Below are 18,339 nucleotides of genomic sequence, written 5' to 3'. Positions count from 1 at the left end.
GTCGTACACAGTGCGACGTTCCTGCTTCCGCCCGTTCCGGTAGCGGTCGTTCAACTGTTTCGACAGTATATCCAAAAAATGCGAACCACAATTCACCGACGATCGAGGTCAAACACTTTCACTTTTCCATTCGTTCGCGCACTTTCAAGAACGAACCGTCTCCGGGGCATCCATGACCGTTTCGCTTGCGAGGCTGATGAACTTTCTTTCTTTTTTTCTTTCTTTTTCCGTGTGGATTCTTAGAGAGGGGGGCCAAAAGGCACGTCCTTCTTTTTGACCTTCTTGAAGGTTGTAGCCGTGTCTAGCCGACGGCGGTTCATGCTCACGCCGAGGGCTTCAGGACTTCCGGCATCGTCAATGCACGGCCACAGTGCACGGGCTGGAGGCCCTCGCTCGAAACCCTACGACGTACGAGTGACACCCAGTAACAGCAACGGAGGTGTGAACGGGGTTGTGTAATGTTGAGAGAGAAAGCCGCACAGGACCGTTGACCGTTCCCCTTCCCTCCGCTCCTCGAAAGGAACTTCACGCGGAGTTTGTACTTTGGAGTTCTTCCACACAGTAACAACACCTCGGTTCGGCCCGAACGCCCCCCTTCTCTCGGCAAGTTTATGCTCTTCCGAAATACAATCTGCAGCTTCCTTGCTCTTCTTCGAAACGCTCGAACGATTGCCTAGCGTAAACTGGCAGTTCCAATAAAGATTCGCTTTTCCGGGAGCCTTCGGATGAACGTTGCCTCGAGTGTCACGTGTTCACTGGCGCGTGCGTACCAGGGTTCTTGTTCCGTCGCAGTTCAGATCCTAGACAACGGTGCGAGGACCCGCGGCGTGTCCGGGGGGAAAGCTCCTGCTTCGAAGAAGCGCGAAACTATACCGACACCAGAGCACAACAAAACACGGGCGTCGGGAGCGAGCGAACAAGCCCGTCGAGCGCGCACCACGAGGGATGACGGAGGAGTGCGTCCAGGAAGGACGCCGGCCGCACCGCACCTCGTTCCTTCGGTCTCACGCGCGCACTGTCGCCGGCCACGCGTAGGAAGTCTTCCAGGAGAAGTTCGACTGCACCACACACCACGACGAGTCCACGGCCACAATCCGGCGGCGCTTTCGACCGCTCTCAGAACTTGGCGGAGCCGGGATCCCAAAATTCGACTCGCGAGGTGCAAGGCGTGGAAAGAAAGAGTTACGTCGACTCGCACGCAACGTGCTCCGGCCGGCACACGGGACGGGTTGGCTTGGCTTGGCGCGCGGGGCGACCCCCTCGGAACGTTGGTTTGTTACGCCTCGAGCGGGCGCTGAGGCCGACTAAGCGGACAGGTTGCGGCGGCGAAAAAAGCGGCAGGTTGTAAAAGGGAGAGGGGGTTCCGGAGGTCCCGCTCTACCGCCGCTGCTGCTGCTTCTTCTTCCACCGCCTCCTCCGCGCGCTTTCCCTCCCCCTCGTGAGTGGCGGAAGTGACCGCCGCCGAACTTGACCCCATTCCATCGAGGGGTAGCGAGCGCAGCCCCCCTCCTTCCCTTCCCCCTCTCGTTTCTAACGGAACTGGCTTTGCTCCGGCGGTGCTAACCCTCCTCTCCGTCAGCAGGCCTGGCCTTCACGCTTCCCTTTCCCCCAGCTCTCCTTTCCCTCTCCAGTCGGTGTAGCAGAGCTCACTCCCTTGACTGGCTTCGCGGTCAACGTCTGTTTCGCCGCCGGCGGCCAAGTGCACAGGCAGCAGCGCGCTGCCCTAGCGCTGTCTCTTCTCTCCCTCTCTCTCTCTGTGTGTGCTGTCATTTTAATTTTTGTACGCTGTACGCAGCTTCCGATTCTTGCTTTCTGTTTTTTTTCTCCGCATCGTTTCATTAACTTTTCGTTTCTTTCTTTCGTCGCTATTGTCTTGTTGTCGCTTGCAGTTCACCCCGGACGTTCTCAGTGAAGGCCGACGCTGTCACCGCTCGCGTGGCTCCGAACCTGCAGCGGGTACTGCATCATCCCTTTCGGGTCAACGCGTTTCATCCACTGTCCTCCATCATTTTCGCTTCCTCTTGCGCAGGGCGACCGCTACGCGCCGCCTGTGCTCCACGCGAAAACGCACCTTGATGCATTATTGCAGAATACCGCAAGACACGGTGCTACTTTTATTTATCAGAGACCATCTTTCCTCTTAGTTTCTTTATCTCTTCTGGCGTTGCGGTCTTCTCTGGGGCATACGAGGTCAGTACTCGGTAAGAGAACAGTGTTAGCCGGGGCATTTATCGTGCTGCACAAGAGAACGACTTCGCTACCATCACGTGCACCAACCGAAATTTTCCGATTATATCTTGATTCGGGAACTGACGCTTCACATAACGCGCGCGCACCACTGCAGTTCTCTTTTTGGCATTCCGATACGCCACGTGCGCGTCACGGACACCATGTTGCTGCCCTGTTCCAGCCTGCACTGTTCACAGCTTCCACAGCACCGGCGCAGATAACTGGAAACGAGCAGATCGTGATATAATTGCCCATGCAGTTTTCTGCCGTACTGTCTGCACACCAAACAGGCGTCCGTGGATTACGTCGGTGCACAAACCTTACACTGGCGCTTCAGGTACGAACGTTCCGGCGTAGTATTATTGTGTACTACAGCATTGTAGTAATCGATATGGGGGCCGTGACAACTACATTGAATGACATCTACGCTACATGTTGCTAGCAAGCTTTCGGAATTGTTGGTAAGAGAGCCACGTTACTGAAAATACAAGCACTGAAGATAGCTGTCCTTCGGCAACTCCTTGACGACATTATTGGGCTTGCTCGAGAGGCAAATTTCGCATTTGAGCCTGTATACATCGCGAGGCGCTAATTAGAACTTGATTCAAAGAAGCTGAAATATCAGGTACAATGTGAGGTGACCTAGCGAATACCCTTCATACCATGCGCTCTACGTTATTGGTATACGCGCGTTGCCCCATACCACGCTATAGGTATGCTAAGCCATGTTTTCACTTAAGATAAGACGACGCATTCCGTTTCACACACCACTGCGACAATCTATGCTGAAGGAACCAACACGTGCGGCTACAGATGACATGCGCGTAAAAAAGAAAGCTGTGCGACTGCCTACCTCAAGTTTCCAAGCCATGGGCTGCGTTTTACAATGCTCAGCGCTTTTCGCACCACCACGGTGAACGCTGGAAGATAGCTGAGGGGCCGAACGCAGTCACAATGCGTCACAAAGGCACTCGCTTTCATGTGATACAGATAAAAAAGAATCACCGACGATTAAGAGGAAGCTTTAGCTCGGGCCCAACTCCGACGCGGCCTATTCAAATACATGTAAAACGCAAAAACGTTTTTATGAGATAACTCCTGGATCGATTTTGATGAAATTTGTTGCATTTGAAAGAGAAAGTTAAATTATAGTGACTGTTGGAAGCCAAATTTTGATTTAGGGCTTGAATTTTCTTCAAACGATTTTCAAATATATGACCGTTTGAAAAAAATAGACGGACGAAGTTTACAAATTCATAGCTCTGCATCAAAACCTGATATCGCGGTTCTGTAAAGGGCACCCATTAGATCATTCAAAGCGGACAAATTCGATATGTCATTTTACATGTTACGTGAATTTGTTACGTTGGTTACAACGGTTTTGCAAAAGTTGTATTTTCCTATGATTAAATTTTTTTTATATTCATGTGTAACATATCAGTTTTGTCCGCTTTAGATGTACTATTAGATGCAATTCCCAGAATTGTATTATCATTTTTAGTGGTTCAGTTACAGAGTTGTAAACTTGATAGTTTCGTTTTTTGAAAATGTACGATTTTTGCCAATTTTTAATAAAAAATCGACGACCTAACTCAAAAATTCGAAACCAACAGTCACTAGATTTTAGGTTTGTCTTTTAAGTGCAACAAACCTAGTCAAATTTGGTCTAGTGGTTGCCGAGAAAAACGAATTCTCCTTTTACATGTATTTAGATAGGAGCACTCGAGCTAAAGCTTCCTCTTAAGATGTTCCCTAACGCGAAATTTGAGCGCAGCTCTATACGTGTTTTCATTTCGCGACATACGGGCTGGCGCGGACAAACTGTCCCGCGCGGCACGTTGAAAACAGGGCGAAGTCTGGTGCGACTGCCTCGCTAATCGGGAGATTGCGAGAGGTGGCGCGCGGGTGACGCGCGGGCGCGATTCCCAGCAGCCGCCGCAGACGGAGCTCCGCTCACGCAGCGCTTTGTTCCCATATGTCTGACGCGCGCTGCTCTGGCGTCATCTCGCATAGCACCCGTCGCCACAGGGCACGCCCTGCGCGGCACTAGACGCTTTTCTACTCGCGCCTTCGCCATAGCGTCCTCCTCCACTTTCTGCCTCATGGTACCGCTGCACCCTCCTCCTCTCCTCCGCTTTCCTTCTCGCGCTCTCTTCGCTATCGCCGTCTTTCATAGCCCATGCGCTCTATATGGTGCATTTTAGAGCGCAGCTATATTAGGCGCCAATTCCTGCGTTGAACGTCGGCGTGCCTCGACGTCCCTCGCAACCGAGCGAATGAGCACAGCGAAAAATAAAATAGCGAACGCGGACCGCGTTCGCTCTTTCATTCGCTCTTGGATTAATTCATCCTTCGCTGCGCAGCATTGCCCTGTTGTTCCACTTACCTTTAAAAGAAAACGCTCTTCTATGAGTCCTGGGGTTTTGCGTGCCAAAACCAGGATTCGATTATGAGGCACGCCGTAGTGAAGGGCTCTGGATTAATTTTGACCACGAGGTGACATTTAACGTGCTCCGAATGCACGGGGCACGGACATCTTCGCATTTTGCCCCCATCGAAATGCGGCCGCCGCGGCCGGGATTCGATCCCGCGACCTCGTGCTGAGCAGCGGAACAGCATAGCCGCTAATCGGTCACCACGGAGGGTGCGCTCTTTTGTGCATTGAAGAACAAAAGCAACTGGAACGCCCACGCATTCCGTCCTACACGTTGGGAAACAATACCTCGAAGCTGGTGTCATTCTGGAAATTAACTTCAAGTGGATACGCATTGCAAGCTCACCGGCTACAATTCGTAAATTGCGATATGTGCCGTAATGTTATTATGAAGATAAGTGCTTTTTTTTAATTAGTTGCATATGTGTTTCGATTTCTCGTGCTATATTAAAATGTCCGCGCCTCTTCGAATAGTTAAGCTCAAGGACAAGAATTACGCTATCTACCATAGGCGATATCTAAAAATTTCATGAAGCTTGAAATGGTCACTCCGAAGATTCCAGGGCCATATACATGGGTCGTGCTACCGAACCGCGGCGAATTGCGATAATGCGCGCAACTATGGACAGGCGCAATTCTCGCCATTCCAAGGTCCGAACAGATCTTTGGGTGGGCAAGGCCGCTTTGAAAAATGCGATGCTAATTAATTTTTTTTTCTTCTTTTCCTTGTTTCCTTAGGAAAGGCCGCGTGCGATCGACCAACCAACAGCTCGCAAGTTCCCTCAGGCCTCACGAGTAAGGCCGTAAGCGTTAACGAATGCGCTGTCGCGCTTGTGATCATCGCCGTAAGATGCGATTCGACTTACCTCAGCGTCGCATGACTTGACGCTTGTCCAAAACGCTACAGCTACTCTTTAATGTAGCATACCGTTTTGTTGTGGCAGCTACTGGCGTTGAGGAGCGCTTATAACCTTGCAGCTGCGCTTCAAGCTCATGCGTGTGTATGTCTGTGTATGTTTCTTTATGCGAAGGCTTCTTCCCGCTTGTTCGTGCGCGCAGTAGAGGTTGAATGCTAATCTAGTGTATACCGAGGTTACGCTGCTCGGACTACTCATCGTAGCACCCGCGGGTCATCGCGAGTTATTTATCTCTTCGATCCTCATCTGCTATTGAGAGAAGCGAGGTTTCTTCGAAAGCCGCGGCAGATGCGTAAGGTTCCTTCTTTTTTAATAGATTCTCTCTCTCCTCGCTTGCAAGAAACAGCAAAACTGCTCAAGTATTTGCCTTTTTCATCCGTTCGCCTGGCTTGTTTTCTTTTTATTACTATCTCGTATCTGTCATTTCGTTACACGGCGTCTGTGTAGCCAATAAGGCGCCAGATAATGTCTGTCAGCAAGACACGTTTCACTGCTGTTGCGTACTATAGCTGCCAGTGTGCAGTACGCGTGACGCATATTCTTCCCTACCGGAGACCCCATCTTTAATATATTTGCAAGCCGCTTAAAAGGCTGTGGCAATTCAGGGTCACGTATACAGGACTGCAATATACGCGATGACGGCAGCGTCGCTGCAGCAGAGTAGAGACGTCTTCCGAAGCTCAAGACCAAATCGGAAGACAGCCACGCTTAACCGTCGGCTGTAGTACTCCGAGTCGGTACTATGGATCTACGAGGCTACAAAAAGCAGAAATTTAGCCCTGCCGTAAGGAACCGGTCTCGGTTTTGCAGGACACATTTAGCAAGATCTATCTATCTATCTATCTATCTATCTATCTATCTATCTATCTATCTATCTATCTATCTATCTATCTATCTATCTATCTATCTATCTATCTATCTATCTATCTATCTATCTATCTATCTATCAAACCGCTCTTTGTATTCTTGCAACGTTGGCCCTAACGGCCGGGGCTCACAGAGAGGTTGAGAAGGAGAGAGGGAAATAAAGGAAATGAAGGAAGGTTACCCAGACGCACATCCGGTTTGCTACCCTGCACTGGGGGAAAGGGGTAAAAGAAGGAAAAGAGAGGGGCAGAGAAAGACAGGGTATATATATATATATATATATATATATATATATATATATATATATATATATATATATATATATATATATATATATATATATATATATGCTATAGTTACGCGAAATCGTAAAGGTGCAGTGCAAGCAGTCTATATACGCGGTCACAAAGACCTGCCGACTTGGGGTGCTGTAGCAATGTCCCCGTTGCTTCCTGCGTCAAAATCATGACGCTCACGGCCGCAGTCCGAAGATCTTCGCTTCCGAAAAACGATTTTGAGTCCGTCCAGCCAGACTCGGACATTCGTAAACGTCGACCAATTGCGCTGGCTTGCTGGTTGCCCACGACTTCCAGATGGCACACTAGCTATTAGGCGCTCGCACTGCGCAACGCGGCAGGATAATGGGGCTCTCCTTTTTTTCACGGTATTACCTTAAAGACCCTAAGGGGGTATTACGTAAGGGGTGAGATAGCAAAAAAATTAAAATAATAATTACTGTTCACTTTGTCACAGTGTGTGATGTGAGGTAACTCTTCTTTCTTCCGTGAAGGTAGTTGAACTGCCGCAATATCGTAAGCACTGTCGTTCCAGTACCTGGCTGCGAAAAAAAAAAAAAAAATTCGTTCGCTCCTAGGTGGCGCGGCTGGCAGGCTTCATCTTCCGTCACGTGCACGGCCTCGTGCACCGACCGAACGCCCTTCGGTTCGACTTCCACGTTCTCGACCCGTTCTTCTCGCGGCCCCGACACTCCACAGTCTTCCGCACCGGCGCGGGTCGGTGTCAAACTCTCTTTAAGGCAAGCTGCTTAGAGCCTTCACAGAGAGTGCGCAGAACAGAGCAATAAAAGGAAAAGAGGAGGGCAAAGGAAGACAACGCGAAGAAGAAAACGGCATCACATCGTGTCTCGGACGGTCGTTCACCTTGTCGCATACGCGGGGGAGAGCTTTCTGGGGCCCCCCTTTTTTGACGACGTTACGACGCGCTAGCGCGACGTTTGGGCAGCGGGCGCACCGTCGCCGGAGATCGTCACCGCGTTCTGCGCGTCGTCGTCGCGTAGTGCCCCCCCCTCCCCCACCTCTGCTTCCCGCTCGCTTCCCTCGCACACACCCTCTCTCTGCACTTCTTGTATAACACCCTCTCCGATACCATGCCCGCTTTATTGTTTTTGGTGGCCGTGCGAGGATTTCGGCGAGCTTTGTTTTGCGCCGCCGCCCACACACACGCACGCGCGCTTCTCTCGCGCTCACGATGAGACGAGAGCGCGAACGCGTAATAATGACGTGCCATCCTCCTCCTCGCCAACCTTGCGTCTTAAACGATGCCGAGCGCGGACCCTTTTGCGCCGTTCCGCTCGCTTTGTGCCCTGGCCATGAAAAAAAATAAAAAGAATAGAGAGAGATAGTTGAAGAAGAAAAGAGCGAATGAGCGAAATAACGACGAAGCAGAGACGGAGGAGGAAGGAGGTGAGGGCGGCTGCGGGAGTACGCTGCTTTTGTTGAAATCGTTTCCTGAAACCTTCCTTCTTTGAGTAACGCGCCGTCTTCTTCATTTTTTCTGCGCTTCTTACTTCTTCGGGATCTTCTTGATCTTCTTCGCGACCTCTTCCCCCGCCTCGCTTCGCTCATCTGTTTCGAGACGGCGAACGAAGCCGCCCGACGCTATGCGGAAGAGCGTCAGAGGTGGCTGCCGGTCCATCGTCTTCTCCGCCACCTTCTTCCGTACTTTACCTGCGCCCCTGTCTCGCTTTTTTTCTCGTTCGTGACAGACGGGGGACGCAGAAAGGGTTACTTCGAAGAATAATTGGCTTGTCTTGCAGACTTCAGTTCTTGCACCTGTCATCAGCTTGCTTGCGCGGACCCACTGGTGTAGCTTTAAAAAAATGAGGGGATCTAAAAATTTACTTCATTACTGTTTTTTTTCTTCTTCTTCTTGAACTTTGGGGTTAGGTACGCACGATAGGACTTGCCCTATTTGTCAGCTGTGGCAGTATTCCTTCTATAGTTATGTGCTGGCTTCAATGCGAATGGAAGAAATTCAACCGGTGTCGCGATATATATATATATATATATATATATATATATATATATATATATATATATATATATATATATATATATATATAAGTTTTGAACAATAGAACGGGGCAGAGGGAGGGCGGGAGGCTAAACACCAGCACTCATGCTGTCTTGAAAATTCTGCCATAATTATCCATCTTCACAAAAAGACTGAAATTGCCTAACCGTGCTCGTATCTGTGTTCTGGAAAAATAAAACAAGACGTTTGGTTCAATTTCTTCGCCTCCTTCTTCGATTCCTCATCTTTTCTCTCGTTCCCATTCCTTCCGTTATTTCTGTTTTCTCCTTTTTCGCTTTTATTTTCTTTGTTGCTTTTCGTGCAACCGTGTGTCGATTGTCGAAAAAGAAAGACATGCATCTCGCGCGCCCCGAGGATGAGATCACCAGATCACCAGTTCCAGTTGCCAGAAAGTAAGCAGTGTGCAAGCAGCGAGCGGGTTGTGGCGGAATGGCGAACGCCTGAAAAAGTGCCGGTGAGACGCGGGGACCGAGACCTGTACCGCAGCGCCATCTCTCGGCGTACGTCGGCACTAGAGCGCCGCCCGCTTCCGAAGGTTAAGGTCGCTGCAGGCGCATAACTGGAACTGGTTCTCCTTTCCCGCTCGGGGCGCCCGCGGCATTGTTCGCATACTTCCGCACTGCACCACTTGGGTCGCACGAAGCCCGCATGACGACGACAGCGCCATTCAACGGCGCTTGCGTTGTTCGGAGTTCAGTTATCGGGGAGTTTTATGTCAGGGGACGCAAGCGGCTTGCGTATGCGAGAACTAGGGGCGATGATACTGCGCATGCGCAGACACAGACGTAGGAGTTCGCTCATGCGCAGTACCGTGGCCCCTAGTTCTTGCGTACGCAAGCCGCTTGCGTCCTCAAATCTAAAGCTCTCTATTGCTGAACAGGCTGACTAGCGGCCTCTGCCGTTATGCATTCCGACACGCTATGGCGTGCCGTTCACGGCTTGTCGATTTGTTGGTCACCACTATGCCTGCCCCGGAGCCGCCTTAACTTCATCGCGGGCGCTTCGTTTACCTAGTTGCGCACGCGCACATATTGCTTGGCGGGTGTGGTCGATGGTAACGTAAAAGCAGTCACGTTACGCTATAGCGTTACAAAAGAACGTTTTAGAATATTGTTGCTTCTTTACAGCCGCCATTACCACTCGAACCTCAAGACGACCAAACTCTAGGAGCATTTTTTTTTTATATTCTCTAGGTTGTCACCCAACAGTTAATCGGCGATCTCGCGTACTCTTCCTTATTTAAAATTCCGCGCTAGCTATTTTCTTGGCAGGAACGCCGTTTCACTCTGATACGCTCATGCCGTTTTCGTGACCTGGAAGTATCGGCATCGCAGACTCCGGAAAATGGATGATAAATATAGTTGGGGGGGGGGGGGGACAAGATGGGCCGAAAAGGGTGTCAACCTTGTTAAAGTGAACTGCACAAACTGTTAGCTCCGCGCCGCGCATGTGCTGGTGGCGCTTATCAGGTGCGGCAAGAATAGGTGCCCAGCGGCTACCAGAAGGCATGATAGTAGCGTCCACTTCGAAACCGCTTAAGCCAACCGCGCGCACGCTGGCTCTACTGCCCCACCCATGCACGCGTGGTACGCAGCAGTGGGGGTATCTGTGCCAGTATAGCGGTAAGGCCGATGAAACAGTGTCGCTACGCCGTGTAAAGCTATGGAAGCCCTCTTTAAGCCCAGTTTGCTACCTCAGAAGTTTGAAATTGCAAGTCCAAGGAGGCGGTAAGGACTCCCTCCCTCACGCCATCCTTGAGTGGCTTTTCTCTCCGCCTTCCATCACACGTATTGTGATAAACCAATGAATGAATGAATCAGTCATCTCGGAGCAGTTTGCACGCTTTCGTGATTACCTACAGGCTCACGCTTTTGCTGACGCGATTGTTCGCTTCATCCGCACGTAAGGGGCGATTGATTTCTTTTTAGACGTTATTAGTTTGTGCTATTTCAATCACCTAGCTTAGAGTCATGTGATCACTGTCCAATTCGAGGAGGGCGTTCTCACCGGTCAGAAATCGGTCGCGATCGGCCGGCGCCTTGGATGTCATATTGTTGGCTTTGACAATCGGTGACACCAACAGTTCACTGAACATCACCACCCTTGGAGTTAGGTGAATTCGACCGCTAATTAGTCGAATCGGGTCCCATCTTTAGCGAGAAAGTGCTGAATTGACTAATCTGGACAGGAGCGAATTGCATAATAAAGCCAGATATGCCTAGAATCGTATAACGCATATGTGAAGATTACCTACACTCTCATTCTACGTTAACGCGTTAGTGCGTATTTCATAATTCGTGACGCAGATACATCTCTAAAACCGAGTGTGACGCAATTATATATATGTATCTGATGTCATCGTTACTGCGCTGCATACCACCTTTTCGCGGATTATGAATCAGAAAGAAGGATTAATAAGGAATTTCGGTGTTCATATCCTGGTGCTAAAACTTCCGCACTTGTAAATTTTATTTGAGAGACCGAAAATAATTGCTCCCCAGTGTATCGATGACTTCGACTTTCTTAAAATTTATTTTTCCCTCCCTCCTTTTCTTTAGTTAGCTTTCTCTGTACAACAGTTATGCATTGCAGTGTAGATAGACTTGCGTGTAATACCTCTTAATGTCTTTGCACTTCGACACACCGTGTCGTACATGAGAACGCATAAATTCTTATAGTATAGTACTGCAGGGACGGGATTCCGCATAGTAGCGGGTAAAGAGGAATCGCCACTTATATACGAAATGCTGCGTTTCCCAAACAGGGGGTCGAGAATCCCAGGAGAGGGACAGGAGTCGCGCGATTCATCTGTGAATCAGGGACAGCCTCGTACGTTGAACGATTGGACAAGGAACGAGTCTAGCTAGACTTTTTTCTTTTAAAGCTAAGCAAAATTAATAGCTAAATGTCGACTGCAGCCTCTCAATAGCGAGCGGTCTTTCCAAATGACACTCGCTTTTGTTTCCTTTTAGCGTGGGTACCCTTACGCCAACTGCATTACTGACACCTTTGTCGTCGCCATCATCGTCCGTATCATCATCAGCAGCAGCCCATTTCACGTCCACAGTAGGCGAAGGCGTCTCTCAGCGTCAGCCGTCTCCATCCTGTGACTGGAAGTTTCCTAATCTTATTGTACCACCTAAATATTTGCCGCCCAAAGCTTCACTTTTTATTCACTCAGCTGTCATTCTGTCACTGCAATCGATCGCTGGTGACATGTTATGCTGCGTGTAGCATGATGTGTCCAACTCTATTCATTCCTCCCAATATCAACTAGAACATAAATTACATATATTTGCCCAGGAACTCCTAATACCTTCCTCTTGCCTCTTAACATGTACTGGAAAAGACTCCGGTTCCGTGAATTGTCAAGTGTTGAAGGGTTATGAACTGAGCTTGTTGGCTCCTGTGAATACTAGAGAACAAGCGCCAAAAAAAGACAGCCAAGATTAGGTACTATGCGCACGTACCCTCTGATCGAATGCTCTGTCCGCAAGTGTTTACGCGAATTGTCAACGTGAACACTTTGTGTTGATGCACGTGCGTTGACATTGAACAGACTATTATCGTTATCTGATTTGAAAAGATATACACACGTGACACGAAAGGGTAAGCGAGAAGCAGGCTGGCAACTGGCACCGGAAGGGGCTCAATTAACGCCTTCCTGCTCTCCAGAAAGGAGGAGACGGAAACATAGAAATGGGAGATGGGAAGAAAGGGGAGGAAAGAGGAAAGAAAGAGCGACAGGACGAATCTCGGAGAATAAAGCAAAACACACAGCGCAGGTCACACGTAGCAGGGCCGGTCCCCACTGCAGGTCACGCTACTAAAGAATATTAAAGTGGAAGGAATAGTGTCTGCAGGTCTCATCATATGAAAACAAAAATAATCTACAAACGTGAACCTAAGTTAGTTACTTCAAGAAAAGTAGGAACAGACTGCAGAGCATCTCGACTACATGCATCGAGTATAGAGCTTTATGCTATATAGTAAACGAAGAACAATATAATGGATAATGCATCAAGAAGTATATGATCACAGGCTGTAGATCTTCAGCGGCGGTCTTGCATTTCATACGCAACCCCTTTCTTTTTTCGCGCATAACCTTAAGTATATAATACACCCTGTATATGCATACCCCGCGAAACTCTTCTTCGACGGGCTGCATGTTTGCCTGGCGCGCACCACGCAACCCCATTTGACGCGACCGTCTGGCCCGACCGGCGAGCGCCCCCGTCTAGTCCATCCGCGTGGCCGTCTTTGTGCTCTTCCGCGGCGGGTCGTCTCCCGAAGTGTGGGGACGCGCCCACAAGTTACCGTGCCCCGCGGCGCCCCTGAAGGAAGACCGCGCTCTTCCATTGTGAGCGCCGCCGACCCAGACGGTCGCTCCGGTGCTCCAATGCACGTGCTCGCATACGCGCGCAACAATGCGCCACGTCATCACTCATATATATGCACATCGAAGCATGCGGCCGTGCTCGCGCCTTCCTCGAGCCAACCCGCTCCTCCTCCTCCTCGTCGTCGTCTCTCAACCACCTCCTCATCAACGGAACCTGCTCTTCATGCTCGATGCGCAGTATGTTTGTAGGTTGTGCGCGTACTTGTGAACTACACATTGAAGATGAACGTCCGCGGAGTCGTGCGCATAGAGGGGACGCAACAAAACGGCGTCGGCTCTCGCGGGAAGTATGCAGGTTGCCGGCAAGCTTCGGATGAGACGCTGACTTCAATGAAAAGCCGGAGGCGCTTGCCTTGGCCGACGGCTATAGTCTTCTATAGGGTGCGAAATGTGATGCACACAATGATCGGAAAGAAAAAAAAAATTAAATTATGGGGTTTTACGTGCCAAAACCACTTTCTGATTATGAGGCACGCCGTAGTGGAGGACTCCGGAAATTTCGACCACCTGGGGATCTTTAACGTGCACCTAAATCTAAGTTCCGCATTTCGCCCCCATCGAAATGCGGCCGCCGTGGCCGGGATTCGATTCCGCGACCTCGTGCTCAGCAGCCCAACACCATAGCCACTGAGCAACCACGGCGGGTGATCGGAAAGAAAGAGGACACTCGCAGGACTCGCGAATTGAATAACGCTGTGCAGAATAATTCGGCAGTGGTTCGGAAACAGGGCACTCGTGCTCGGCTATATTCGTCAGGCAACGACGATGTTGCGGGACACAAGATTTACTTTATAGCTGCATTACTATCTCACTACTGACTACAATCAGGTTGTGCCATCTCTCTGTATCATCATCGTCACACTATTTACGCCCACTGCAGAACGAAGGACACTTGCAGTTCTCTCCGATTGCCCCTGCCTTATTCCAACGTCTGGTCTCATGCTATACCTGCAAATTTCCGCATTACACTACATCACCCAGTTTTCTGTCGTCCTCAACTGCGCTTCCCTTTCTTTGGTACCTAAACTGTAACTCTAATAGACCATCGAGCAAAAGAAATTACACACTAGAGCAAGCGGAATTACATAAGAGTATGGAGTCGAATTGGCGAAGGCCCTCTTTCGTAATAATATTTTGTTGCGTTGGCCTAATTCCATTGCTAATACGAGTTGTACGTGAGTGATTTATGACTGGAGGGCGTCTGTTCTTACGAACTATTTTAGCGTACAAAGTGTCTTGTGAATCCGGGTCATTGTTCCGACTATAAGCGATGCAATTGCTTGCGCTTGCAATCATGAAGAAAGCGAAGGCTGCTTGCATGCCTACGTCCACCTGTCTTACACAACTACAAGCAACCGAAGGCAGCTTGTGGTTGTCAGGTGTCACGCCTTGCTTTAAGAAGCAGAGCGAAATGAGAAATCGAGAAAAAGCCTCAGCATGAAATAAGACTGAACTTTAAAAGGCAGGATCAAAGGTAAAAGAACCTCAATTTCGCATCATATGAACCTACAAACTTGCGTGAAGAATCTAACGGTCGCACGCATCGCCAGGCACCTGCATGGAGTCGTATCAGGTGGGTTCAGACTTTCGCGTACTTAAATCCGGAGCGCCCTAGCTTTGCCTTCGATGGAAAGATACCGTCGGTGTTTATCAGTGTCGGTAACATTCGCTTGCATCCAGCATGGAGTCAGGCCAAGAAGCAGGCACGCATGCGCGCTGACATCGAAGGACTCTCGAAGGTTTCGACGGCGTCGAGTCGACCACTGAGCTTTGTTACGTCACCAGGAGGTCACGCGATAAGAAGTGCGCGGCGCGATGCCTGCTTCAGCTCGCTGCGCTCTGAACATGAGGTGAACGCGAACCTGGCCGACCGCTGGCACTTATATATTGTACCAGTTCCACCCAGCAGCGCTGGTCCACACTACATACAGATACAGTTTACCTCGCGAGGTATCCGCGATACCACCGGTTTGCGCTGCATTGCACACATAATGTAGAAGCCGCCCGAACGGCGTTCGACAGTTGATCGACCCCGACGCAGATCGCCACGGTGGGTCGGTAATTAATAAAACCGAGGCTGCTCCATTCAGGAGCGTAGACTACATGGGAGAGAAATAACCCCGGACGAGTCGTCGAGGGAGACCGACCGCGATGATTGCCAGAGCTGATAACGGCCTTGCCTTCGCTGTTCGTTATCTCACCGCTTAGTCTGCGTATACTCGGCGGAGCTGTAACCTTCTATTTCAGACCCGTGAGCCTTCGAGCACAAGGTGAGACGTCGCCTTTGCGAAGGCGAACTCGGTGTCTTTTTTTTTTTTTTTTTACCTCGTTTCAAGGAGCCGTCGTTCGTTGCCAAAAAAATGCTTCGATCTCGCTCGTTTATGCAATGTTTAAGTGTGGCCGCCGAAACGTGTATAACACCTGCGAAGGCGAATGGCTTCAAAAACGCGCGACTGTCGATGCTGGCCGACTATTGGCTGCTGTCACATTTGCGAACAGAGCTCGCTTAATCTCCAGATGGCGGTCGTCGATGTCATTGTAGACTTTCTATCTAGCATCTAGGTTACCGAGGCAGGGTCGAATGCTGGAACTTATGCACTGGTTTTATCTGGTTTTACGAAGCATTGAATAAGGAACGCGGCTGTTATGTAACCGTAAGCGAGGCCGATCGGTTCTTGGCTTCTTTTTTACTACACCGTCGATTCACGCAAAATCTATACCGCCGATAGTTCGATCCCCAACTAACACAGGTCAATGTCGTTGTTACGTAACTGACAGCGATATCGTTGACTAGTTGTGTGCGTTTACTGCATAAAGGCGGTTCAGAGCTAACCAATGAGGCCGATCTTTTTGACGCCTAACGCCAATCAACGCTCTCGTTACTTAATCGCCACTGTAATGCCGGTGGTTCAAAGGCTGGCGCCGAATAAAATGAGTAGTATCGTGTTTTAGCGAGCTCAGTTTATCTGTGGCGTAATCAACTTGGATGCACGCGCACGAGGGTCCTCAGTGGTAACACCTTCTGTGAGCGATACGGACGGCTCGTCGTGTACGTTTACTATACGCGGCCGATTCAGAGAAAACATAAGGTCGATTGTCCGAGGCTAGACATCATTCAACGCATCTGTCTCGTGTGCCGTCATACTCGCATCTGTCGTGGATTCACTGGATTACACGGGATGCACAAGCTTAGTACTGCACTGACTGCTTACAAATGACGTTAACATTCAAATTAAATTCAGGGGCTCCATGTACGTGCAAAAACAGAGTGATGCTCTTCGGTATCGTTCACTGGAAAACCTTCATCACGGAAAACTTTAATCACGTATTCTTTCTCTCTTAGAGGCAGAGCGCGGAATGAGACGTCATAATTCTTCACACTTCAGTAGTGTTAAACTGATTAATAATATGGTTTAATAATAACATCAAAGAAAGAAAAAAAAAGTGAAAACATTGATTCTGCTCGCTTTGATCTCACGCGAAACATTTTCGCCAGTATTCCTCTCACGTCGGTGTGACACCAATCCTCCCTCATTTCTAGACTGTTGCATAACAGGAGCGTTGGGGCGTTATTGGAGTGCTAGAGGCCGTCAGACGCTCGGAGCTCTTCTTGAGTCACGTGGTGTGACTATGTTTCGAGCTTTTCGAGGGCTTCCATATGCAGACGGGAGAATCGGTGTCCCGGCAGCCGGATGGTCTGCTTTGCGCTGGCCTACAGTTGAACGGGGACTCGAAGCAGGAGTACGAGGCCCGATGGGCACTCTCGCGCATTGAAAAATACCCCTGTGCCATCTAGCGGAAACATCAGCCCTCTATAGGAACGTCGAGACACGTTCGTTTGAATGTAAAAACAAGAAAAAAAAGAAAAACGTCCATAGCGAAAGATTAGAGAAGAAAGACGGGAAAGGTTGCCCGTGCATCGCGAATGAAAGGAGAGGTCCCTGTCACTGGTCGCGAACAGGTTACATTTCGACACAGATAAACACTGTCAGAATAGGACGACGCAGATGCAGATTGCAGAGAACGTGAAGCGTTACGTCAGCAGCTTGCGCGGGAAAGGTCAGCGCCGGTTGTCATTTCTTTTACTCTGAATTCATTCTTCCTAAACTTTTGAACATATAAAAGGAAAGAAAAAGAAAGAGGAAAAGGAAAGAACGCACGAAAAACATACGCTAGGGAAAGGAATTCTTTGATTTAAGTAACCGTATACCTTTTCTAGGTCATTACAGAAACATACGCGTTCGCTATCTTGGAAGCTGCGCGTGTGATAAAAATGACCGTTTACTGTGGGACCTAGGTTGAATTCACTAAAGCAAGATTACCGCTTATAGCAAAAAATTTCACGGATTCCTCTTGAAACCCCGATCTTAAGACCTCTCATCTACAGCGATACATGTGCGAAGCTTCGGTCTAATAGCCGCAGCATGTAATGTACACAGGTGAAGCAACTAACAACTGCAGGTAAAAAAGAGAATGAAGAAAGGCACTGACAACTGTACCTATGCTACTCATAGCCATTCCATCAAGCTGTTCTGCATGCGCACCATGGCCACCTGTTGACTCCCACGAGCAAAACTAGGTCGTTAGCAGTCAGTGCGGTATCCAACATCGTTGAATTCCGTCGAATTCCATCGAAATTAGTTGATTCCATTGATGAGAGAATGGCGATAACTGTGATAACTGCCGCTACCTTGAAGCCATTCCTACACCTCCTGTCATTCCCAACACAACAGCTACCACTGTTCCCGCGAAAGCACTAAGGTGATGATCACGCATACCCACTCATTTCCCGACTTAAGTAATTTTCCTAACTAAGCCGCCGAATACAAGTGACCACTTACTTCGCTCAAAGACAAGGGGGGTGTCCGCTCAGCAAGTTCATCTTGCAAAGAAAAGATGACATCACCTATAAACAGCTATGCTGCGCGGTGAAGCCGAAGAACAAATGAATATTTGAGAGGTTGTGTGTTGGCGTGTATGCGTTTGCAGTAGTGTTGGGCTACCTCACATTAATCTTTTGAAAGAATAGCACACTTCGAGATTTCTAAATGAAGAATAAAAAGAAAGGAACCAACTTACCGAATAGCTCAGATTTGAAGCTTGGCATCCATAGGCGAAAGGTCCACGCGCTCACTCGCTGACACAGTCATCAATCCAAT

At 49.3% G+C, this 18,339-nt stretch overlaps 1 protein-coding gene across 1 annotated transcript in view; it reads right to left on the bottom strand.

Moving 5' to 3' along the window:
* LOC142585321 (PR domain zinc finger protein 1-like) overlaps positions 1–18,339 on the bottom strand; it is a 182,672-nt gene extending 164,333 nt beyond the window's left edge. The window contains exon 1 of the mRNA XM_075696003.1: positions 18,260–18,339. The gene's annotated coding sequence lies outside the window, so the exon portion shown is untranslated. The remainder of the gene's footprint in view (positions 1–18,259) is intronic.

The sequence above is a fragment of the Dermacentor variabilis genome, chromosome 6 (genome assembly GCF_050947875.1).
Source record: "Dermacentor variabilis isolate Ectoservices chromosome 6, ASM5094787v1, whole genome shotgun sequence".
Taxonomy (NCBI): domain Eukaryota; kingdom Metazoa; phylum Arthropoda; class Arachnida; order Ixodida; family Ixodidae; genus Dermacentor; species Dermacentor variabilis.
Note: the sequence above shows the minus strand (reverse complement) of the source record. Positions and strands in the feature narration are given on the sequence as shown.